Source organism: Pogona vitticeps, chromosome 2, assembly GCF_051106095.1.
Source record: "Pogona vitticeps strain Pit_001003342236 chromosome 2, PviZW2.1, whole genome shotgun sequence".
NCBI lineage: Eukaryota > Metazoa > Chordata > Lepidosauria > Squamata > Agamidae > Pogona > Pogona vitticeps.
This window is the reverse complement of record NC_135784.1, coordinates 66,925,432-66,950,829: the sequence shown is the minus strand read 5'-3', so window position 1 is coordinate 66,950,829 and position 25,398 is coordinate 66,925,432. Positions and strand designations below refer to the sequence as shown.

Genomic DNA, 25,398 nt, shown 5'->3' with positions numbered 1-25,398 from the left:
TCGGGGTGGTTGCCCATAAGTATTGCCACCCGGGTTTCAGAATTTTATACAAGGACCACATGGTTTGGGTTAGCCTCGGGACTTTATCGGAGCTGATCACGGCCGTTCAGCTGCCACCTTCTCCTCGCTGCCAGAGTTCCGCCTTGCGACATGTGAAGTCGGGAGACGAGAGTGCCTCTGGGCATGAGTAAAGAGCTTTCTTCTCAGGAATAAATAGCTGTGACCAAGACGGAAACAGGGGTTTCAAAAACAGGAGAGGTAAAAGCTGCTCCTGCTCTGTGCACGCGACCAAACAGATGGGAACAGGCTTTTCTGGTGCAGATCCGAGTCTTCCCAATCCGCTACGTGGAGGCGTGTAAAAGGGTGGCCAAACGCGCTTCTTTGCCCGCGAGAAAAGCATCCGAGAAGTCCTGCTGGATCAGACTGGAAGACCATCTAGTAGTCCGATGTCCTGTTTCCCACCGGGCAACCAAGATGCTCCTAAGCAAAACACAAAGCCATTTCCTACTGTTGTCTCCCGAACACCTGCTGTTCCGCTCAACAGTACACAGCCTCTGAAGGGAGAGGTTTCATCCTGCTCAATACTGTATATTAAACCAATCGACACATGTCCCCCCTTCATGAATGTGCCTGATCACTTCTTAAATGTATTCAAATTAACGCAGCCAAATTTAACAATTGTGTGTGGGGGGGAACTGCACTAGATTTATCCAAATAAGGCACACTGGCTAGGTAAGGGTCAATCCCATACCCTGCCAGAAATGGTACCTCTCTCTTTGCACTCATAGGAGACCTGGATCCACGTTATCGTTGTGTGGATTTACCCCATCATTTCGAAAGCAATTGGGTCCCCGTTTCTCCGTCTAATCCAGAAGATCAGTATCCAGAAAATTATGTCGTAATCCTGTGTAGCCCAGTCCTCACACAGGTTTCCTTCGGAACATGTCTCACTGAAACTATAAATGTTATGCACTCCTGGAATAATCCTGTACATTGTTCATTGTGTACACTAATCCCAGAATCGGGTTTAGAAAAGACAGCGCTTTAAAGCCAAGGATTTCTGCGATGGATGATCCAACAAGCAAATGATGATAGAGAGAGAACCAACATATAGGGTAAAAATCGAGACCTTGGGCTGGCAGTTGTAAGTCACCACGCGTGTTTTTTAAACTAGACGTGAAAGCGTAAGAATTGGTGCTCACGTGGAGAAAGATTACCCGTGTCTGAAATTCGTTCAAGACACCATTCCAAACGTAAATACGTTCCTGTGTATATGTAATGCTCTTAAGAAGAGAAACGTAAGTGTTGCCACAATGATTTTGTTTGGTTTTTTGCTTTTTCAGCTTCCGCAGAAAGATTGTACAGGAAACTGTTCTATACGTTGACGTCGTGAAGGCGAGGAAATAATGCTCGGATAATTAAAAACCGCAGTGCTGCATACTTAGTAAGATATAAGGCTGCAAGTCTAAGTACCTCTCCTGGGAGGTAAGCATCGATGAAATCTATGGGACTTGACTTGTGGGGAAAAATGTGCTTAAGATCAGGAACTACACACACCCTCCTTCTCTCCTTACCCAGACGCCAAACCCTCTCCGGTTTGCAGGCTTAAACAATCTTCCTTGGCCTTGAGACCGGCTGAGTCCCGCTAGGCTTTGCTTCTGAAGAAGCAAACCTCGGATCATGCTGCTGGGGAGCACAACCGCCCTGCCGGCGTGCAGGCAGACGCGCCGCGATCCCGGGCGCAGTTTGGCCGGAGGACGACGGCAACAAAACCTCCTCGACAGCAGGAGGTCGGTTTCCTTCTTGGCGGGGCGTGTTTCCGTTGTCAGTTTGGTAGCTTGTTGACAAGCCACGGTCGGTTAAGCCAGGCAGGATCTGAGTGAAAGCGCTGCTGAAGCTTTTGTCCTTTTCGGCCTTTGTAGGGCTCCGCCAAAGCCGTCCCTCGGGCCGGTCCCTCTCCTTCCTTCCCTCCCTCCCTCCCTCGACCCGCTCAGGAATCCAAGAAGAAGAAGTTTCAAAAGGTCTCTTGAACGGCTGCCCGCGGGCAAGGATCACGGCGAGCGAAGGAGCGGAGTCAGTGGATCGCTCGCTGTTGGAAGGAAAGGTACCCATCCTTGACTGCTGTGACCTGATCAAGTCTCTCGCCCTGTGTCTGAGAGAGAGAGAGACAGTCAACCTGGATGTAGGCCAGCTGCTTACCTGCAAGAAAAGGGAACCTAACTCCCTTGCTGTGTATAGAAGAAGGGTGAGAACTTCAGACCGTAGGCAGAGTACTGGATCAGATCAGACCCCACCTCCTGGGTGGAGAGGGGCAGAGATTCAAGGGGTCAAAGCAATGGTGGTTTTGACCAACAAGGACCGTGATGTCATCTGCCACCTCTGTGCCTTCTAAGCTTAGCTGCCAAGTCCTGAAAACAGCTGGGCAAGGGATGGGATTGGGATCTTCCCAAATGCTGAGAGCTATCCCTCCCCTTTTTTTGTTTCGTACTACATAAGTCAATAAAATAATTTTTAAAAGTAAGCCCTGATCGACAGTATTATCATTTGTTATGAGGAAATTAACCCTGACAGTGTGATCCTCTGAGTTGCTAAACTTCTCCATCGTCTTTCTGAAACAGGCATGTTCCTGCCAAATTCAAAGAAATCCAGAGTGGCATGATCCTTCTAAAGGCATTTTCCAGAAAACTAGTGTGAGTTGCTACATCCTCAAATGAACAGAGGAATCATACAGAGAACGTAGAAAGTCACATTTTGGGATTACAAGTCTCAGAACCTCCTGCCATGCCAAGTAAGGGTCCTGGGAACTGGAGTCTAAAAAGTGGCTTTTCCTATGCAAGCTGCTCTGATTTTCATTACATTACTGACCCCAAGATAAGTCATTATTGGACAGGAGCAAGCTCAAAATACATGAAACAAAGATGAAAACAAGAGAGCAATAGGAAAGTGTGTCTGGTTGCCTCCCTGAGAAAGACTTCAGAAACAGGGACTCATCTGCCATCCTGTTCCTATTGATTCCTCTAACAGAACCGTGGATTTATTGACACAGCACCTATCAATCACTGTAATCTAAACCCATATACAAATGGTAAATATGTTTGCTGTGCTTGCAAAATGACATTACACACCTAGCCATCCATAAATGCCATCAGCATCAATAAACATGCACGGAGGGATAGACCAGTGGCACAATGAAGATCTGGACATGACTTAAGTGTAAGTACTTGTAGTCTTAAATGGATCAGACGGGAAAAACCAGTGGGATTTTTCCAGGAAACACACTTTTAAAAAAATCATCTGAAAGTAAACGAAACCAAAGGAAGTTGGGGAGGGCCATTGGGAAAGTGGGAGGGGGGAATTGTTATTGTATATACATTATTGCTGATGCACTGGATCAGTTTTAAAGAAAATTTAAAATATTTTCTTTGCCTTCTCTTAAAGGGCCAGTTGAGAAAATGCCAAATCCACTGCCCTGGATTCAACTGCTGATGGTTTCTTGGCCAGACCTTTATGACGAGACAAAGAAAAGATATCTAATGTAGCGCATCAGTGATAATCTACATAGAGCTGTTTTTTTTTTCAATCACTTCCCCTGTCCTGTGCCAAGAAGGGGAAGTGATTCATTTCCTAATATCCAAAAATGGCTTGCTTATTGAGCTACTTGAGCATACAGGCAAATTGAAAAACGAAAAGGCTTGCTCTGGATCAGTCTCAGTTATCAGACACAATGGAACCAATCCAAGCCACAGTGATCCCGCCTGCAACAGAAAAGTAGAAGCCCCTGATAGGGGGCAGAAAAGTGTGGGTAGGAATGCTCTGGGGTGACCTGGTGTGCTCTGGCAAAGATGATCTTTAGGAGAGGACCAGCCTGTCCCTGCAACAAACATAGGGCTAAGCAGCCCATGTAGTCAGCCTCTCAGCAAATCTGGCCTCCATCACTTGGGGAATCAGCAGGGGCTTTTGCTTTACACCGACAGTACATTTGGATGTTGGCTTGTTTCCACACGGCACCCAGCATTCTGCATCTGTGTGAAGGCCTATGTAAGCTTATGGGAGGCTTGGAGTTAGAGAGCTGCATGAAATGACGCAGCAAAGACTCACTCCTGCATTTCTACTATGGGCCTTCTCTCTTTTGTGCAATGTTCAAAGGGAATGTTCCTCTCCACCATAAACAACCCTAAAGGAACTCTGACTGGCTGACTTTCTGGTTCACCCAGGTAGCCCCCACAATAGAAGAAATCCTCCTGAATTGTACTAGTATGGCTTGAAGAGCTATGCTGGGGAGTCTCGATTTGCACAGACAGCAGCAGAACCAGTTTGCTAATTCCTACTGCTTTATTTGGAAAGTCTGTTTAACCTGCATTTAAAGTCTTCTGGGCTCTATGCACTGACTGGAATCACAGAATAAAGACCCTTGTTCAAGTTTGGGTCAAAGGTAAAACCAGTTTCTTGATAGATCTTTGGATAATTGGGAAGTCATATTTTTGGACTGGATGAGGATGCAGACCTGGCATGCATAACTGAGACCTGGATGGGTAGGGAAGGAGGGGTCCCTTTGACCCTTTCCTGTCCTCCAGGTTATGCAGTCCAGCACCAGGGCAGACTGGAGGGGCGGGGGGGGGAGTTGCCATTGTTTATAGAAAATCATTAGAGGTTACTAGGCGCTCCTCGCTTGTGAGGCCGGGTCTGGAGGCTCTCCATGTGTGGATTGGGGCCAGGGATGGTATTGGGATCTTGCTGGGTTACCGCGCTCCCAGCAACCCAGCCACCTCCCTACCGGAGCTGGCGGACTTCGTCTCCGCGGCACTGTTGGAGTCCCCGAGACTTTTGGTCCTGGGTGACTTCAACATCCATGCGGAGGCGGAGGTATCCGGGCCAGCTCTTGAGTTCTTGGAAACCATGGCTTTCTTGAACTTGTCCCAACATGTCAACGGCCCCACACACATGGGTGGCCATATGCTTGATCTGGTCTTTTCTACCGAGTGTAGCGAGCGTGGTCTGATGGTGACTGACCTTGTGTCAGTCCCCTTGTCATGGTCAGACCATTACCTGATAAAATGTAACCTCGCAATGGCGCTTCCCCCCTGCAGGGAGCAGGGACCTATTTTGATGGTCCGCCCTCAAAGGTTACTGGATCCCATGAGATTCCAGGATACCATGAGAGGGATTCCAGTGGCACTGTCTGGCGCTCCTGTCGAAGCTCTGGTCGATGATTGGTTCTCCGCCGCCACTAGGGCTGTTGACACGATCGCACCCAAACGCCCTCTCCGGAGTAGAGCTCGGCCAGGACCCTGGTATAGCCAGGATCTACGAGCGATGAAGCGAATAAGGAGACGGCTAGAGTGCACTTGGAGGAAGGAACCGACGGTTTACAATAAGATTGCTGTCAGGATCGCAACTAACCTTTACCTTGATAAGGTAAAGGCTGCTAGAAGAGCTTACGTCGCTGACCGGATAAGCGAAGCATCCAACCGGCAGGCGGAACTTTTCCGTATAGTTCGCGATCTATCCGGAATTGGCCAGGGTGAAGGGCCTCCCACTAGCATCTCACCTGACCAATTTGCAGCGTTTTTTAAATCTAAAGTGGAGGCCATCCGCCGTGACCTTTCGCCTTTTTTAAATACAATGGATCGAGCAGAGATGTCCAGCGCTCCGTCCTGCCCGGTAATTCTCGATTCTTTTCAGCCTGTAACATCAGAGCTGGTAGACAAGGTGCTTGATCGCTGTCGGGCCACCACCTCTTCTCTCGACCCTTGCCCGGCCTGGCTAATCAAAGCAGCCAGGCCGGTAACAACTGAATGGGCCACTGCAATAATTAATGGGTCTCTCCAGGAGGGCAAGGTACCCCCTGCCCTCAAGGAGACACTCATTAGGCCCATCAGGAAGAAACCAAATCTGGCAGCGGATGAAATTGGCAATTATAGGCCCATCGCCAGTGTGTCCTTCCTCAGCAAAGTGGTTGAGAGGGTGGTGGCAGACCAGCTTCAGGCGCTCTTAGATGAAACCAATGCTCTAGACCCATTTCAGTCGGGCTTCAGGCCACGCTATGGTACAGAGACGGCACTGGTCGCACTGCTGGATGACCTGTTGAGGGAGGCCGATGGGGGCAATGTGTCCTTGTTGGTCCTCCTCGACATCTCAGCTGCCTTTGATACCGTCGACCACGGTATCCTCCTGGGGAGGCTCTCCGAGTTGGGAGTTGGTGGCCTCGCACTTGCCTGGCTCCGCTCCTTCCTGGAGGACCACCCCCAGAGAGTGCAGATTGGGGAGAATGTCTCGACCCCGTGGAATCTCAATTGTGGGGTTCCACAGGGGTCTATCATCTCCCCAATGCTGTTTAACATCTTCATGAGGCCGCTGGTCGGGGTCATCAGAGGGTGTGGGGCATCGTGTCACCAGTACGCTGATGACACACAGCTCTACATCTCTTTTACTCCAACTTCAGTGGATGCCGTCCAGTCCCTTCAGCGCTGCCTGGACACCGTACTGGAATGGATGCAGTCAAATGGATTGAGGCTGAACCCGGACAAGACGGAGGTCTTGAGGGTGGGTGGCCCTCCCGTCAGCGGCATAGGTGACTCCCTTTCTTTTGGAGGGATGACCCTTGCCACAAAGAGTGAGGTCCGCAGCTTGGGGATACATCTGGACCCGGCGCTAACCATGGAAACCCAGGTGGCGTCCGTGGTCCGTTCTGCCTATTTTCATCTATGGCGGATTGCCCAGCTGCGGCCATATCTTGATCGGGGGGCCCTCACTACTCTAGTCCACGCGCTCGTAATCTCGAGACTAGACCATTGTAACGCACTCTATGTGGGGCTGCCTTTGAGGCTCTTGCGGAAACTCCAGATGGTCCAGAATGCAGCAGCCAGGCTTATTAGTGGGGTGAGAAAATATCAGCATATCTCCCCCACTCTGGCTGCGCTGCACTGGTTACCTATTCGTTTCCGCATTGACTTCAAAGTATTAATGATTACATATAAAGCCCTAAACGGTTTGGGACCTCAATATTTGGCAGATCGCCTCCTCCCACCCAGATCTACCCGAGTCACCCGACATAGCCAGCAGGGACGGCTGAGGGGACTGACGCCGAGGGAGGCCCGGAAGGAGAAAACAAGAAACCGGGCCTTCTCAGCAGTTGCCCCTCGGCTGTGGAACACACTTCCCACTGAAATTCGGCTGGCACCCTCGCTGGGTGTGTTCAAAAACCAACTAAAAACATGGTTATTCAGACAGGCCTTCCCCCCAGTCACCTAAGTTCCTTCCCCTTTTTTTCTGGTTCTTAATGTTGCCATCTTGGATAATATTAATTATAATAATTGCATTATGTTAGTTATTTTTCTACATTGTTTTAATGTGTTTTAATGTTTGTAAGCCGCCCCGAGTAGACGTTGTCTAGAGGGGCGGGGTAGAAATTGAATAAATAAATAAATAAATAAATAAATAAATAAATAAATAAATAAATAAATAAATAAATAAGCCCCAGAGCCTCCTTCCATTCCAGTCTTGTGGTAAAATTAGTAATGATTTTGGACTCCCAGTTACTGCACTTAATTACAAAATGATGCTTTCTCACCTAAATCATTGGAACTGAGCAAGAGTAACAGAGGGTTGTGAGCTCCGTCCAGTTCTGAGGCTGCAAATAAATTCCAAGGCTCCCTATGTGCTCAGAGACACTCTTTTCTTTTTCATTCTATGTATACTTGGCTTTGGATAGTCTGTCACTTGGGGTTCTTCTAGTGAGAAACAAAGGAAACCCAGTCAGCCTGCCTCTTTATCACCTCTGACCCAGCTTGTTAAGCCCTCTTGAATTGGGCCGCTGCATGGCTGAATGCTTTTGCATAGTAGGGAGGGAGGGACGCTCCCTGTACAGGCTGCAACCCTCCCACTTCTCCAGATATATATAAAGCTTTTGTTGTTTTTCTTCTTCTTTGTGTTTTGCTCTTAACATGCCATTTCACACCTGCAGCAGATCAGCCCAGCAACACGTTTACTACATCGTCTGCCGGTGAGTGTGTACGTGTGTGGCTGTGTAAGTCAGTAGATGCACAAGCTAGGCATACCTAGCCGCCTGCCTTGTTTCCCTCCATGGGACATGAACCAGTGGCAACCTGTGTGTTTGTTGTGTGTTTAGTCGTTTAGTCGTGTCCGACTCTTCGTGACCCCATGGACCAGAGCACGCCAGGCCCTCCTGTTTTCTACTGCCTCCCGGAGTTGTGTCAGGTTCATGTTGGTTGCTTCGCAGACACTGTCCAGCCATCTCATCCTCGGTCGTCCCCTTCTCCTCTTGCCATCACACCTTCCTAACATCAAGGTTTTTTCCAATGACTCTTTTCTTCTCATGAGATGGCCAAAGTACTGGAGCCTCAGCTTCAGGATCTGTCCTTCAAGTGAGCATTCAGGGTTGATTTCCTTTAGAACTGATAGGTTTGTTCTCCTTGCAGTCCAGGGGATTCTCAAGAGCCTCCTCCAGCACCACAATTCAAAGGCATCAATTCTTCGGCGGTCTGCTTTCTTTATGGTCCAGCTCTCACTTCCATACATCACGACAGGAAAAACCATAGCTTTGACTATTCGGACTTTTGTTGGCAAGGTGATGTCTCTGCTTTTCAAGATGCTGTCAAGATTTGTCATCGCTTTCCTCCCAAGAAGAAGGCGTCTTTTAATTTCAGGGCTGCTGTCACCATCTGCAGTGATCATGGAGCCCAGGAAGATAAAATTTGACACTGCCTCCATATCTTCCCCTTCTATTTCCCAGGAGGTGATGGGACCAGTGGCCATGATCTTAGTTTTTTTGATGTTGAGTTTCAGACCGTTTTTTGCACTTTCCTCTTTCACTCTCATTACAAGGTTCTTTAATTCCTCCTCACTTTCTGCCATCAGAGTGGTATCATCTGCATATCGGAGGTTGTTGATATTTCTTCCGGCAATCTTAATTCCGGCTTCGGTTTCTTCCAGTCCAGCCTTCCGCATGATGTATTCTGCATATAAGTTAAATAAGCTGGGGGACAATATACAGCCTTGCCGTACTCCTTTCCCAATTTTGAACCACTCAGTTGTTCCATGACCAGTTCTAACTGTTGCTTCCTGTCCCACATATAGGTTTCTCAGGAGATGGATAAGGTGGTCAGGCACTCCCATTTCTTTAAGAGCTTGCCATAGTTTGCTGTGGTCCACACAAAGGCTTTCGCATAGTCAATGAAGCAGAAGTAGATATTTTTCTGGAACTCTCTGGCTTTCTCCATAATCCAGCGCAAGTTAGCAATTTGGTCTCGAGTTCCTCTGCCTCTTCGGAATCCAGCTTGTACTTCTGGGAGTTCTCGGTCCACATACTGCTGAAGCCTACCTTGCAGGATTTTGAGCATAACCTTGCTAGCGTGTGAAATGAGTGCAATTGTACGGTAGTTGGAGCATTCTTTGGCACTGCCTTTCTTTGGGATTGGGATGTAGACTGATCTTTTCCAATCCTCTGGCCACTGTTGAGTTTTCCAAACTTGCTGGCATATTGAATGTAGCACCTTAACAGCATCATCTTTCAAGATTTTAAATAGTTCAACTGGAATGCCATCACCTCCACTGGCCTTGTTGTTAGCCAGGCTTTCTAAGGCCCACTTGACTTCGCTCTCCAGGATGTCTGGCTCAAGGTCAGCAACTACATTGTCTGGGTTGTACGGGATATCCAAATCTTTCTGATATAATTCCTCTGTGTATTCTTGCCACCTCTTCTTGACGTCTTCTGATATAATTCCTCTGTGTATTCTTGCCACCTCTTCTTAGGTCCCTCCCATTTTTGTCTTTTATCATGTTCATCTTTGCGCAAAATGTTCCTCTAATATGTCCAATTTTCCTGAACAGATCTCTGGTCTTTCCTTTTCTGTTATCTTCCTCTATTTCTTTGCATTGTTCATTTAAGAAGGCCCTCTTGTCTCTCCTTGCTATTCTTTGGAAGTCTGCATTCAATTTTCTGTAACTTTCTCTATCTCCCTTGCATTTTGCTTCCCTTCTCCTCTCTGCTATTTCTAAGCCAGTGGCAACCTAGAGATGTAGAAGGATTCAGGCCAGATTCGTGAGGACAGTAGCCAACTGCTTTCTCTAGAGGATATAGCCAGAGGAGAAGTAGCACCGCTTCCCATAAATGGTCCCACCGAAGTGCTATTCAGGGACTCGGGCAGTGGGAAGAATATATAGAAATCACAATGAATAGCCATTAATAAACCCAGGTTTATTCTGCCACACACACACCCTAAAGCCACCCAGAGTGGCTGCAATCAGTACATTGTGTGGCATCCTTTTCTAAAACTACAATTGTGTTACATTTGCCTTGAATAGCCTTCTATTTGGCTTCAATTGATGACCCCAAGTTCCAGTATGGCTGGGAAGGGGAAGGAAAGCTTCTCTGGTAGAGCCCTCTAGTGTGTAGATCAAAGGAACGCCCGCAGAGCTCCAACAAACTACAGATCCCAGGATTCTACAGGAAGGAACTATGGCTGCTCCAGTCGAACTGCTATCACCGTGGAACAGTCACATTCCCTATTGACACATCTTTTCCCCACATTTTTCTACTATGTATAACTTTTTTAAATGATTTTGTTAGGGAAATGGAAAAGAAAAATTATTGCGAACAATCACTTAAGATACAATAGCTGGGGGAAAGGAGCGAGGGAAAGAGAAGAGCTTCTTGGCCGGAGAACCTTGAGGACTGGTTTTGATGCAGCTTGAGACATCCTTGTTTTAAAACTACTGCAATCCAAAGTCAGAACCGCAATGATGGCACCCATAACCTAGGGCAGGAGAGGCACATGGGATTTGTGAACAATACAAAGCATCCAGCCCAACAGAGTGCAAGGTGACCTTCCGGAGGAAGGGGAGGTTTAATTTCACACACCACGGCCATCTCTCTCTCTCCTTCTGCACCTCCCCGCACCCCCCTCCAAACAGTTCCAAGTCTCTTGCGATCCCCCCGCCCAGTCCAGCTTCTGGATCCCTTGGGCTGCCCGAGGTGCAGCCACAGCTCAGAGCAGGACCACCAGGAGCGGGGCGGGTCCGCGGCAAGCAAGGCCCCCAACCCTTCATTTCTTCCGGGCGCAAAGCCTTCCTGCTCCCCCTGACGCACTTCAGGACCGGATCAAAGGAAGCCCAGCTTCACAGATCCTGCGGCTCCTCTCTGGATGAGGCTCCAGGGGCCATAAAACCTCTCCCCCCAGGCCCTTCCCCTCCTTAATCCTTATCTCAGCACCAGAGCCGCTTGTTATCGGCCCGTTTTACGAGCCGGTTCCCGGCTGATGGGAGCTGGGGCTGTCATTTAGCAACCCTCCCACGGCGCTGGAGGATCTTCCAACACAGGCAGGGCAGGAGGGGGTCGGAGAGTAGCGGGGGAGGATGATCAGTCGGCGTCCTAAGAAGAAAAAAGCAGAGGCCCTTCAAGGCTATCCGCTCCCCTCTCCCCTTCAGAAGGGACCTTTCGATCCGCAGGAGTGACGGTCAACGGGCAACGTCGAGCGCCGGCGGGAGAAGCCGGCTGGCTGGAGGCGTCCGCCACCTCCCCGGTTGCCGCCGAGAAGCCGGGCCGTGGGATCACGTGCCCGGCGGCTGGCTCCGTTCAGACATGCCGGCCTCCAGCCACCCAGCCTGGCCCACTCAGTTCTGGGAAAGCGCCCTTTCCAGAGTTGCCCCGGCCCTGATTGTTCAAGCTAAGGCAAGCAGAACTTTTTAGGGCTGGATCCATCCAAAGTGCAGGCACTTCAAAGCAGGGGCAGAGCCAGACATGTTGGCACCAGAGGGAGAAAAGCCCAAATGGCCCTTTCTCTTTCTCTCTCTCTCTCTCTCTCTCTCTCTCTCTCGCTCATTCTCTCTGCCTGTCTCTAGTTGAAAGAAAAAGAGAGAAGCGGGCGGAGAGGAGGGGTAAACTCTTTAAATGTAATATCGGGCCATTTGCTGGCCTTTAATGGCATCCCAAACCCCACTTAATAATCCTAGGGTGCTTCTGGTAAATTTCACAGACCTGTGGCCCATTGATGAGAACTGGAGTTATCAAGGGTTCGCTGTCGTGTGTATGAGCCATAGCCAGAACCTGCCACAAAAAAGGACAGTGGCCAATAACTGTCTACTAGTCCCACCTAGAGATTTGCTGCTGTTTAGTCGTTAAGTCGTGTCCGACTCTTCGTGACCCCCATGGACCAGAGCACGCCAGGCCCTCCTGTCTTCCACTGCCTCCCGGAGTTTGGTCAAATTCGAGTTGGTTGCTTCAATGACACTGTCCAACCATCTCGTCCTCGGTCGTCCCCTTCTCCTCTTGTCTTCACACTTTCCCAACATCAGGGTCTTTTCCAGGGAGTCTTCTCATCTAGGCCCATTTAATCTATTACTGAATGGCGAGTCATTTCTGTAAATCCTAATAAGGTTTACTCTATTGGGGACTACCAGTAGGAGTCCAACTACTAATCCAGGATCCAACCAGACAGATGGAATTCACTAGAAATTAATTAGTGATCACCAGGTTTAGGCAAGCTGGCTTCAAGTATTATGTAATTAAGTAACTGAATTCTGATTTGAGGCTGTGAAGGGTGAGGGAGGTAAATCAGTCTATTCCTGCAGAGTTCAGTGGAAGAGTTCACTGTAGATACGTTATGTTAGTCTTCCACAGAAATGAAGTAATTGGATTCAGTGGCATTCCTTGCATGTGGACGGGGCAGATTTAATCCCTGGCCTCTCAGGTGAAATTGATGAAGTGGTAGAAAAGACTTGTGCCTGACGCCACAGTTAACACCTGCCCATCAGAATAGCCACCTTTGTCTTCATCCAGAAAGTGTTTGAGCCAGCAACATTGTATGTTCCAGCCCCAATTTCAGTTGGATGTGATCTAGAACTTGGGCATTTTTTTCTTTTGCTTCTGAAGACTACAGGTCCCAGAATCCCCCAACCACCCATGCTGGTTTTGAGAGCTATAGATGCCACAAGTGACTCTCCACGTTCTGGCTTGCATCTCGTGTATAAACACATGGGATGTGTGCATGTCATCTCCTACATCAGTGGTGTCGAACTGTGGCCCTCCAGATGTTCTTGGCCTTCAACTCCCAGAAATCCTGGCCAGCAGAGGTGGTGGTGAAGGCTTCTGGGAGTTGAAGTCCAAGAACAGCTGGAGGGCCACAGTTCGACACCACTGTCCTACATGGTGCTCCCTTTTCCAAGTGGAACATGCTACTGCATGGCCTTCTCATTTTTCCCCTACATCATTGCTGTTCTTGTTTTAATGAATGCACAATCAGAATGCCAGATCAGAAATCCAGTGAAAAATGTCCGTTGTGATAGAGCATGTGTGTATGCACACACCCGCATGCGCGCGCACACACACAGAGAGAGATGCATTCTGGGAATTGTAGTCCCCCCCCAAAAAAACCCTTTTCAAGCTCTGACAGGCCCCCTAGCACAAGGTGTGCACAAAAGGGGTGGGTGGGAGAGAACGAAAGAGTGTGGGGGGGGAGAGAAGGAGAGAGGGAGCCCAGGGGCAGCCCTCTTATGCTGTCTACAATCTGCTGCCCATAAACAGCATCCCAGCATGCCCTGCCTGAGGTGACACTTTCCGTCTCAGGCCAGCCTTGAAGTATGGGAGAGCTGTGGTCAATTATGGCCTGCCCTTAGATCTATTCAGGACTAAATTGCAAATAATTTACCCTTTCCCCACCCCCAGCAAACACCCTTCCAGAGCGGTAATTGAAGTTCCTTCTTTTATACCTCATTATATGCAGACATACATGCTCTTGAAGAATAATCAGCCTTGGCTTTGAAACATAACCTGCCCCCCCCCCACAAGTTGCTCCAGGGCATCAGCATACATGCATGTGAGAAATATTGTATAATAATATGCATTACTGGGAGGGGGGGAGAGAAAGATCTGCACAGACTTGCCTTGTCTCAATATATTCTAGGAATCTTACACTAGTGAATGGAAAGTATGTGATACATGCTAAATAAATCAATCCACATATTCGGCTCAGCTTTGATTCATTCAGGAGAAACTGTGATCAAGAATGCAGAAATTACAAATCTAAGTACGTGTGTGTGTGTGTGTTTTTTAAATGGGACCTTTCTTTCTTTCTTTCTTTCTTTCTTTCTTTCTTTCTTTCTTTCTTTCTTTCTTTCTTTCTTTCTTTCTTTCTTTCTTTCTTTCTTTCTTTCTTTCTTTCTTTCTTTCTTTCTTTCTTTCATTCAAAGGAAGTGCAACCTGAGTTTTATTCCTAGTAAATAATATTTTATTGCCTTTGGCTTACTGTGGCATTTCTTCCCTTTAGGAGTCTGCAAACTGTGCAGGTTAAAGGTCATTTCTCAAATCACTGGAATTAGTAAAGAATAGCAGAAAACTGTAAAGAGAGGGGGCCACAGAGCAGTAAAACAAGCCAGCCTGCCTGAAATAAACCAATAAAGAGTCCCTCAAGCTGTTTGCTTGGATGTTTCTCAGGGTGTAATTGACCAATGTCGCTGGGGCAAAGGAAAACACCTAAAGAGGGGGGAGGTCAACAACAACAAGGGAGGGAAGGAGGGGAGGAAAGAGGGCAAGGCAGGTATTTGCAAAAATCAAAGAGAAAGAGAAAAACTTTCATTCTGCGGGGGATCTACAGCCTTGCTGGCCTTTCTTGCTTGCTTGCTGAAGGGAATAAACTATTTTCAGACAAAAGATGATTTTTCATCTTGGGACACCTTTTGATATCCTGCCACAAAAGAGACATGGAAATCAAAAGGGCAGAATTCCAAGGCCTTCTGAGGGATTTAGAAAGCTCCCCTCCTCCACCCACCCACCCCAATGTCCCCCCCTCTCTTAAAAGAATGGGGGGGGAGGCAAAAGGGGGCGGAGGAGCAAGCCACTCAGGTTTCGCCCAGCTTTTGTTTTCTGGGCTTTTTTTATTAAGGGGGTGTGGGGAGCAATTGAGATCTGGAGAAACAGAGGGTTTATTCTACTCTCTCTCTCTCTCTCTCTCTCTCTCTGTGTTTGTGTTAACTGCAGGCGATCAAAATGGTTGTACTAGCAGAAAAGCAGTGCTAATTAAAATATCCTGCTAATTGAAATATAGGAAGAATACTCACAATAGGGTTTGCCTCTTTCTTTCTTTCTTTCTTTCTTTCTTTCTTTCTTTCTTTCTTTCTTTCTTTCTTTCTTTCTTTCTTTCTTTCTTTCTTTCTTTCTTTCTTTCTTTCTTTCTATGAACAAAAAGAAATATGGAGATCTCTCAACCCATGACTTTACCTACACTTCTGATTTGCTGATCTTTATGGTTTCTCTCCATCAGATTTTTAGCACTCTGGTGAGAACATAGGTAAATGTTCCAGAAGATGCACCATTTACACACAACTGTGGGAAGACTGACACAGTGACATAGACCAAGTGCTAGAGGTGCTGTTCCATGAACCAAGGTGTTCTGTGCATCATTCTGGACTGATTTATCCACTATATGTGCATTCCAGACCTCCACCTCCAAGGTGGTTGTATCTTGTTCTTTATAATAGCCCTGCCAGGTAGGTCAGGCTGAAAAATTAGTGACATAAATATGCAGTGGAGCAGATCTTTGAATGTATTAAGGCCACATTCATCTAGTCATGTATATGTATAAGGGATTGGATCTAAATTTAGTCAGGTTTAGAGTGAACAAATTGGAATTAAGAGTATTTTGCCTGGTCATATCTTGTTTGGGTCCCATTCAGCAGATCTATAGTACGTGTAATCAAATCAACATCCAGTCCAGCTCTCTTAATCATGAGCCTGTGACCAAAGAGGCAGTGAGGACATGATTCAAAGGCAAGTGTCTTTCCTTATACAGAGACCGGTGCATGTGTGGGGGAAAGTAATATGATTTGTTATTTTCTTCAGCTTTACAGCTCATGTTCTAAAATGTTGCTTATGTTATTATTTCACATTACAGTTTTTTATTTTTGTGTACAAATGCAATTACTGGAATACTTAACAAATTAATGTAAGTATAAAGGATGTCTCTAAGCTCATCCTTGTGACCATGGCAGCCTGCTCTTCTTTTCTAATTCTCTCATTTGGGCCAGAATTCTGTACAACTGTTATGGTAGTCAGATCTTACTATACGAAGTGTGACAGGAGAGTGTTGTGTATGACAGCTGAGAGCAGCAGGATATCTTATACATCACAGTACAGGCGGTGTGGCAATCACAGCTCTTCTTAAACCCTCACCACTGTGATGAGTAGCCCAGCATCTGCAATGGCCTCACTCTCTCTAATGGTCGTATTGGTCTTGACAACTTGAGCACAAACTGTGAATTTGGAGTGCTCCCCTAGTGTGCAAACTGCAGCACTGCAGCCAAAGCTCTGCTCATGACCCGGGGTTCAATCCCAGATAGCCAGCTCAAGGTTTACTCAGCCTTCCATCCTTCTGTGGTCAGTAAAATGAGTACCCACCTTACAGTATGTGTGGAGGGGCAATGTGTAGCCTTCATAATTAAATTGTAAATTGCCCAGAGAGTGCTTTAAGTGCTATGGAGCTGTATATAAGCAGCACGCTTTTAAAATGAAATGTGAATGAGTAATGAGTCACATATGCAAATAACATTTTATCTTGTGATGCATTAGGTGCAGTCCTCTTGCAAAATAAGAAGAGTATGGAAGCAAATAATATTAACTTAATTCTATGTTCCCATCAATTTAGGATGTCTCAGAGAAGGGGTTCATTTCTCTTTTCCCCTTTTCTTTCTTTCCCCCCCACTAAGGATTCTATTATTTGTGCCAAATGTTTTTGCAGTTATTTTATTTGGTCTCACTTATAAGTCACCTTTCTCTCCATAGGAGGACTCAAGGCAGCTTTGCATGGAACAGGGAGCACAGCAGGAGGAAGTGCTTGTTCTAAAGGACACTAAGAACCCCTTCAATGCTTCTAATCTTTAAAGATCCATGAAAGAAAGTAGCAGCCATCTTAGTTTTGTGCAACTGTAAAATTTGGCACAGCATCTTCAAAAAATATTCTCACCTGTGCAAGACCTCATCATTGATTGTGCTAAGAAATAAAGTCTTCCTACCCTAATCAGCAAGTGCTTCCTCATCTTTGGTGCAAGGATGAGACAAGTAAGAATTTACATCCAGGAAACAGACAGAGGTGTGTGGGGGGGGGAAGAGAGGGTCCTTGTTTACTGCCTATAAGTTTAGCTTTTTCTCCAGCTCAGGGCAGTGCACATCAGGACACAGCAGACTTCAAGACTGTGGAATGTGCTTTGCGTTTTACTGGACCCTGAGGTCCATTAACTGGATCCAGGTGCAGAAGATGTAACTTTGAGTTAATGAACACTAAGTGCAGGAGGGATGCGAAAGATGGAGTTTGACTTGGCTGCCTGTGCCCTTCAGGGGCTCAATTGCAGCTCCTCACTTTAAAAAAAAAGCACCTTACTTTAAAGAGCCCTCTTGCCCCCATCTAGAGAGTATGGGATAATTTTGCAACTTTTAGGGAAGGCCCATGATTCAGGTCTGGGAGCACTTTTTTTCTAAAGTCAGAAGTCATTCTTATCACCTGTGTCCCCACCTCCCACCAATTAAGGCCTTCCTTGTACCGAAAACAGATTAAAGCCGTGAAAAGAGGTGACGTTGATTCTAATGGTGACTAGAAGAGTCTTTTTTGGGTGTTAGGATAACAAAATAGGTACAGCCGTCAACCATCCAGAGTTGTGCTTGTTTGGCCCTGGAACCTCTGCCCACCTCTAAATCCAGGAACTAGAATTGATCTGGATTTGTAGGCCCTGTAGGTAAAACAACAACATTCCTGGTTACCACAAGGCCTTCGTCATTCCAGGGGAGGACAATAGAGTGGACAAGGAAAATAAATGTGTTTTCAAATAATTAATCTTCAAAAATCTCATGAGCTGCAAATAGATATCCAGAATTTTTTAATGTTTTATTTTTTTGAGACTACCCTCAGGGCTTATAATGGGGAAACAAAGCAGACTAAGACACCTGATAATTTATGTCAATAGACATACCTTATCAAGCTATTTGGAAGTTTTTGGATATGGGGAGGATTTTAATGGTCTTACATTTTAAATTGTTTTTAAGCAATGTTTGCTAGTAGTATTGGGCAGAATGTTTTGATGCAAAAATCTAATCAGTATGTAAAACAATAAGACAAAATATATCAATAAAGCATTATGCCAGTGGATGGCTGCTGATCAGAAACTATGTAATAATAGATTTCCTCCATGGATAGTGGGTTGTTGAGATGAATGTTGATGTTCCTTTCATGACTCTGTGGTTCTGCTTTTCATGGTGTGAAGGAAAAATCAGGAAAAGGCCATATAGTCTTCAAAACAATGCAAATCCAGGAATAGGTGATATCTTTATTGGACCATTAAAAATATAAAAAAAAATTAACAGTGAACTTTCATTGATAAATCATCTTCTTCGAGCTGTGCACCTAGTTCTTGTGGGTAATTGTGAAGTTTCAACTTCAGGCTCCTTTCTTTGTTCAAAAATAAATTGTGATTTTTGTAAATTAGAAACAGGCGTGATGTTTATTGGTGTATCCAACAAATAACCGGTGTCAACAAAATTATTCCAACCTTTTTCTCCTTCTGACAATGGGTCAGCCAGGGAGTTCCACTCTTCATCTAGGAACGGATTCCCTTCACCCGAATTCCATGGACCTGGCCAATCTATAAATAAATTCGGGTTCACCGCCTGTCCTGCTTCATCTTCCAGCAGGTGCACGGTGTTGTCGTCCCGGCCACCCACCCACACAGAACATCCAACGGGTGTGTGTCTCTTCCAGGGTCCCTCCCTGTTCCCCTCCATCCTCATTTCGCTCATCCTTCATTCCAGACTCTCCTTCCTTTCTCTCTCTACTTTCTCTTTTTCTTCTCTTAGCTTTCTCCTCCACTCTCAGCCTTCTGCTTCTCCCCAATAAGAGGGTCTTGGAGGGATTTCTCTCCTTTTTCTACAGTCCGCCTCCTCCTTTGGGGCCCTCAGCCTTTCCCATGCTCCGGTCCAGGGATCCTTCATCCAGATCCAACCTGGTGGTAACTGTTCTTCCCTCCTTTTTATATCTGCTATTCCCGCGTCTATCTCCACCCTCTTCTTCCACTCTGTTCCTGCCGTTTTCCCCTGAGTTCCTTCAACAGTTAACTTTTGTATTTCTCCTTCTATTTCCCATGTATCTGTCCCTCTCTGCTCTGTTCTCTTGGGAGATGAGGCGGGCAGGGTCTGTATCTCTTTCTCGGGGGGTGGGTGGGTAAGGGGAAGGGACGGCACTCCAGCGAGTGGGCTACCACTCCCGCCACCTGTCTCACAGTAATTCCAAAATTCTATGCTTTTCTTAAAGTTCCAAGGTCTCCTGGCCAGAGTAGGAGGTTCAGGTTTAACTTCTTAGATGGAAATGGCTTCATATTGTGAAGTTCTGTTCCACTGATTGTACATATGTAAAAACAAGCCCACATACAGTACATTTTGAGTACCATACAAATTAAAGAGAGAGACCAAATTACATTCAACGAAGCACGCTTCTGCAGTGCTTGCTAACCTCACCCTCGCCCTCAGCTGCCTTTTCTTTTGTGTGAGTGTTATGTGAGCAAATCTCCTCCAAGGAATAAAACAGTGACAATGAGTAATTTTGTTAGCAAGCAAGCAGCTTTCCCTTGTATTGACCAGAAGTTTATTTTAGCCATCCTGGGATTAGCTGTTTCTTTTTTTTATTTCACGAAATCCCATTAATAAGATCCAATCTGATGTAGCCATTTTAGCTGTGGCAGCCTCATAAAGTGACACCTTGGGCCATCAGGGTCTGGCTGAAGCCGCATGCTGTGTCTGACAAGGAGAAGAGAGACAACGGGCTGGGCTCTCAGCCCAAGCGATTATTTCCAAATGAAGGATAGTTGGCACCTGCATCTGAAGCTAATTCAGGGGGAAAGGATCTTAGGATCAGAGCCTGAAAACATTACTCTCTCTTTTCGGTCTGTAATTCCCAGAATCCCCCAGCTGCTCTGCCCAGAATCTTCCCAAAAAGTAACTTTTCCAAGCCCTCATGAAGGTATCTATACTGTATTAGCAAAAGTAATGGAGATCTCCCTTTACCCCTCCTGTTAGTGCGCCAACAGCAAAGTATCAATTATTAGATTTGGAAGTGAACTTAGATAAATTACTAGCTGTGAGAGATCTTAAGCAGAATCCCATGAATGTTGGAACTGATCTGTCTTTTGACTTAACAGAGGCATAGATGAGGATACCTCCTTTCCTTTGTTTTCTTAATAGATTTTTATTTGAGGACATAGAAAACCTGCAGAGCATGACCAGTGAACTCACAATACACTAATGCTAAAAACATAGGGAAATGCAAACATTACAAAAATGCAATAACTTTCAACAAAATATATTAAATAACTACCAACAAGACACTTTTGCAGTACAAATTGTGTAGCTTGGACAATTTATGACAGAATTATAAAATAAGAGAATTAGGCAGCCCAACATAATGCAGGGATCAAGCATTGCGACAGACAGCGGTCTAGCTTTTTCTTCAATGCCTCAACAGTCTCAATAGACCCTAATATAATATAAAATAATATAATATTTTAATACAATACCTGTTTCAGCTATTTCCCCTTAGCTTAATTTTATACACGTTGTCAACCACTCCAGTGTGGCTGCCCTCCATATTTTATTCAGCTATTCCAGCAGTATTATATTTCACTTCCATTTTATATAGTAGCATCCAGCTTATTCATTTGGTTTATTATTATGTATTTATGCGTTTATTTATTAAACCATTTTGCATCAGTACAATATTGCCACCCCAGAACATGAACATTAACTGAAACATACAAGTACCAAGTGGCCATGGTTTTTCCCACCAGAGTCCCCCTGGGTTATTCCCTAGAGAGAAGCTAGTATAGCCCCCTTTCTTGGGGTCCTTTCACCTTGCTTTGTCTTTTACTGATTAATTTTTTAAAAGTGCAAACATAAAATTACATCTTCCCCATTTTCTGTACACTGCCCTACATAGCATAGCATAGGCATCCTTCAGTCTCAAGAGACTATGGTAACATGCTCTGAATTGAGGAGTGTCCTCTCCAGAGCATGAAGCCTGGGTAAAGTAATATGGAGGATAGGCTGTTACCCAAGCAGCAGATCCCCCCTCTCCACGTTGCTGAAATGGTCCAATAGAAAGGCAAGAGCCAATACAACTGGTTCCAGCAATGTCGCAGGAACCCTACAGGTAACTTTTAAAAAGCACAAACATGTTTAGTTGTTTTTGAACATTAGCATTTTGGCTTTTTTATCTGCATCTGCTTTTAATTTTGTTATGAACTACTTTGAGTCTCAGTTTTTGGAGAAAGGTGAGATATAAATCAATCAAAAACAGAATATTCTTGCACCTAACAATTACATATTAATTGATATCAGATTTGTTTTATTCATGAATTCACTTGAATTGCCCCAAAAAAATCAGACAGCGTTTGGTTGAATAGTAAAATATATGTGATCCACCAGATCACAAGTACTTACCTTCAATAAACTATAAGAAACCTACAGCTATGCAACTGTAGACAGCACAATCTTATTCAGACATAGAAGCTGTATGTGAAAACTCTCTGAACCTAGCTGTTAATCCCAACTAGAGTAGACCTATTAAAACATTTCGGATTTATATTGGTGTTGTCTTATCAAGTCTCATTTATTTAATTATCCACTCTTTAAGATTTCACAGAAAAATGCTGCATGTCAACTCAAAATATCTCTGATAGATGCTTGTCTAATTTTAGGAAGTTAGGAAGTTTTTTTTCTAATATTCAAACAAAATCTGGCTTCCTATAACTTGAGCCCATTATGCGTCCTGAAAACTGGGATGATCGAGAACAGATCCTGCCCATCCTCTGTATGACAATCTTTTAAGTATTTCAAGAAAGTTATCATATTTTCCTTGAGCCTCCGTTTCTCAAGGTTAAACATTCCCAGTTCTTTTAGTTTTTCCTCATAGGGCTTGTTTTCTTGTCCCCCAAATCATTGTTGATGCCTTCCACTCAACTTGTTCCAGTTTGTTGGCATCCTTCTTGAAGTGTAGTGTCCAGAACTGGACAAAGAACTCAAGATGAGGCCTAACCAGTGCCAAATAGGGGGGAACTTCATGGGATCTGGAGATTATACAACAATTCCAAGACCCTTCTCTAAGGTATTGTTGCTAGGCAAATCATCCCCCATCTTGTAACTGTATGTTTGATTTTTTCCCCTTCCCAGGTGTAGAACTTTGCATTTACTCCTGTTAAATTTCATTCTGTTGTTTTCAGCCCAGTGCTTGAACCTATCAAGATATTTTTGAAATTTGTTTATGTCTTCTAGGATGCTAGTTACTCCACCGAATTTTGTCTCATCTACAAATTTGCTAAGCATTCCATGCACCCCATCATCCAAGTCATTAATAAAAATGCTGAAGAGCACAAGGCCCAGGACTGAGCATTGTGGTATTCCACTTGTTATGTCCTCCCCGTTTGAGAAGGTGCCACTGATACAATCCTGAAACTAACTGTGTATCCATCTGAAAGTTGTGCTGCCCAGTACATGCCTAGTTGGCTTGCTAATCAGAATATCATGGGTCACCTTGTCAAATGTTTTGATGAAGTCAAGATATATTATGTCTACAGCTTTCCCCTTGTCTATCAAGGAGGTTACTCATTTTTAAAAAATGAACTAAAATTAGTCTGGCAGGATTTGTTCTTGACAAATCCGTGTTGGCTTCTACTTCTTCCTGCATTGTTTTCAAGGTGCTTGCAGACTGCTTTATAATCTGCTCTAGAATTTTCCCTTGACGAATGATGATATAGGTTTAGCTGTCACTTGGGCTTGATAAAACAATGATAAAAGGGTTAGTGTCTCTGGCTCGTATGGATTTAGTAAAAATATGACTGCTGCTGCAAGATGATTGCAGCCAAGAACTGGAAGTCATCAGAGAAACTGGAGATAAAAGCCTGCTTATTAAAATGGAGGAACATAATGTAAATGAGCAATCCAATTATATGTATAGACATGAGAGAAAAGCCAGAAAACTCTGGTAACTAGAGTACTGTGGAGAAGGCATAATATTTCCCAATGGAACGCCAAACTTCAAGACCAGAGCCTTCAGTATTATATCACACAGATGGGCCCAATCTAGCGATTGAAGGCAGGAGGTGGGATGGACAATGACTGGTTCCAAAGGCAGCCAGAGCCTGACCTGATGGGTCAGCACAGGGAGAAACTCTCTTACCTTCTTCCATGTCCTTGGGCTGTGAGGGAAAGCCCTAGATTTTTAATTTCCTGGGAAGGGGCAGGATCCCAAAGATTCATTTCCCAAATTACGAATCACACAAGGCCCTAAAAAGGAAGTTTTCTGAGCTGTGAGCAGGACTGACTGGCTTCAACATGTTGCACTTTTTTGGCATTGGTAATTCTGCCTACATTCAGAACCCTGAACAATCATGGCTTGATTTCTGATGGATATGTTTTTCTTTGTTTCAATCATACAAGTATTCTAAAGTGTTTTAAAGTTTATATATAAATACATCCCACAGGTGTTTCACTCCTCTTGAAACAAGGATGGTGGCTTGTATCCGTAATAATAATCTGCCTTCACAGCCAAATGCCATGGGCAGAGCAGAAGATGATTAAATCTGCAAATGATCACATGTTTGGCTTTGGGGGGTAATACATCTTGGGGGGAAAGCACCACAAATCAGATAAAAGATGAGAGTGCTTGAGTTGCATTAAGACAGGAGCCCATAATTTATCATTTTCTTATATTATACCACCACTTGAAAATGATATCCAATCTGCAGTGTTTTGTTGCAGGACTCTCCCCCCACCACCACCCAAATGAAACCTAAAAGTTATCCAAAAGTGAAATCAGATTGCACCAAATACTGGTCAAAGCCTCTTCCTATCAATGTGGTTCTCATTTGGGCTTGATCTCCTGCATTTAATCATAACTGTTAAGCTTGCCTTTGTAGTATAATTGCCGAATGGTACTAAGAATCTGTGCTGGAGAAAAAGGCGAGTGTCCCTTGCATCTCAATTCCTGTGGTGCAAATAAAAATATGCACAACATCAAAACTATCTCGTCAGCCATGGACTTGCGTGTAACATATGGGTTATGTAAGTTGCTTCTAAATGTCTTGGATATGAAGATAGGACAAAAGTTAGCAAAACATAAAGATTTGATCTTTTTCCTTTTCCTTTTCCTTTTTTCATAACTTGAGAAACTTCCTAACTCTACACATGGCTGAACTGTATAAAAACATGGGGCTTTTATCATGGCATCAAGGCATCATGCTTGATTGGTTTCATCTGTTTTACCCAAATCAAATAAGCAATTATTTATCTTATTCTCTGTCTCTGTTTTTAGTGTCTTTGGGTTGGAAATAAATTGTGTTCTTACCAGAACTTAAATCCAACGAGCCACGATCGATGGTTGTGGGGGAGGGGGTGGGGCAGCCAGTTTCTCCATAATTCCTCTTTAGGAATTTGTAGTTTAACAAACAGACAAGGTCATGTGTGTCACTGGGAGCATTTAGAAGAAGTAAGAACCAAGAGGGGGAGAGTGTAATCCTCAGAACCAACTGATTAGAAAATGGAATCCTTTGAAGAACGGCTCATTCAGAATAATCTTCTTTGAATTCTGTGATGTGCTTCAATCATCTTAGACACCTTAACAAATAGAACATAATCCCTTTGTCCAGAACTTCAAACGGGCATGGTACTTAGAGACCAGCCTTGGGAGGCGCTAAGCGCCCTTCACGGCTATTACGAAACAGAATGCACTCCCTCCAGAAATAAAGCCACCCTGAAGTGATCTGTGTGGGTGTGTTTGAGGAATCCCAGTGAAATGGCAAATATCAACTTCATATAATGGTGCAAATAAGTGGGTTTGCAAGGAATTTCCAGAATACCATCCCTGGCAGGCACTATAAATATCTGCACATTGGAGAACACAACTTCTTATAGCGATGGCTGCCAGCATGGATGGTTTAAGAAGGGATTAAATAAATTCAAAGGGGGCGAAGGCTGCCAGGGGTCACTAGGGATAATTTGTCATCCAAGTAGTGTTTGTGTGTGTGTGTGTGTGTGACTTCATCCCCAGCTTTCAAAATGAGTCCCCTCTGCTTTGCCCATGGGTTATATATGTATGAGCATTTATTTATTTATCTATCTATCTATCTATCTATCTATCTATCTATCTATCTATCTATCTATCTATCTATCTATCTATCTATCTATCTATCTATCTATCTATCTATCTATCTATCTATCTATCTATCTATCTATCTATCTATCTATCTATCTATCTATCTATCTATCTATCTATCTATCTATTTATTATCTTTAAATTCTCTTTCCTGTAACAAAAAAGCACCCAAGGTGGCTTACATCAGTAAAAAAGACAACAT

The 25,398-nt window shown here is 44.8% G+C and overlaps 1 long non-coding RNA gene across 1 annotated transcript; it reads left to right on the top strand.

Moving 5' to 3' along the window:
• Positions 1 to 81: 81 nt before the first annotated feature.
• On the top strand, positions 82 to 25,398 carry LOC140704378 (uncharacterized). Its single transcript, XR_013541691.1, has 2 exons — positions 82 to 3,213; positions 16,793 to 25,398. It is a non-coding gene; the product is annotated as an uncharacterized LOC140704378 (long non-coding RNA).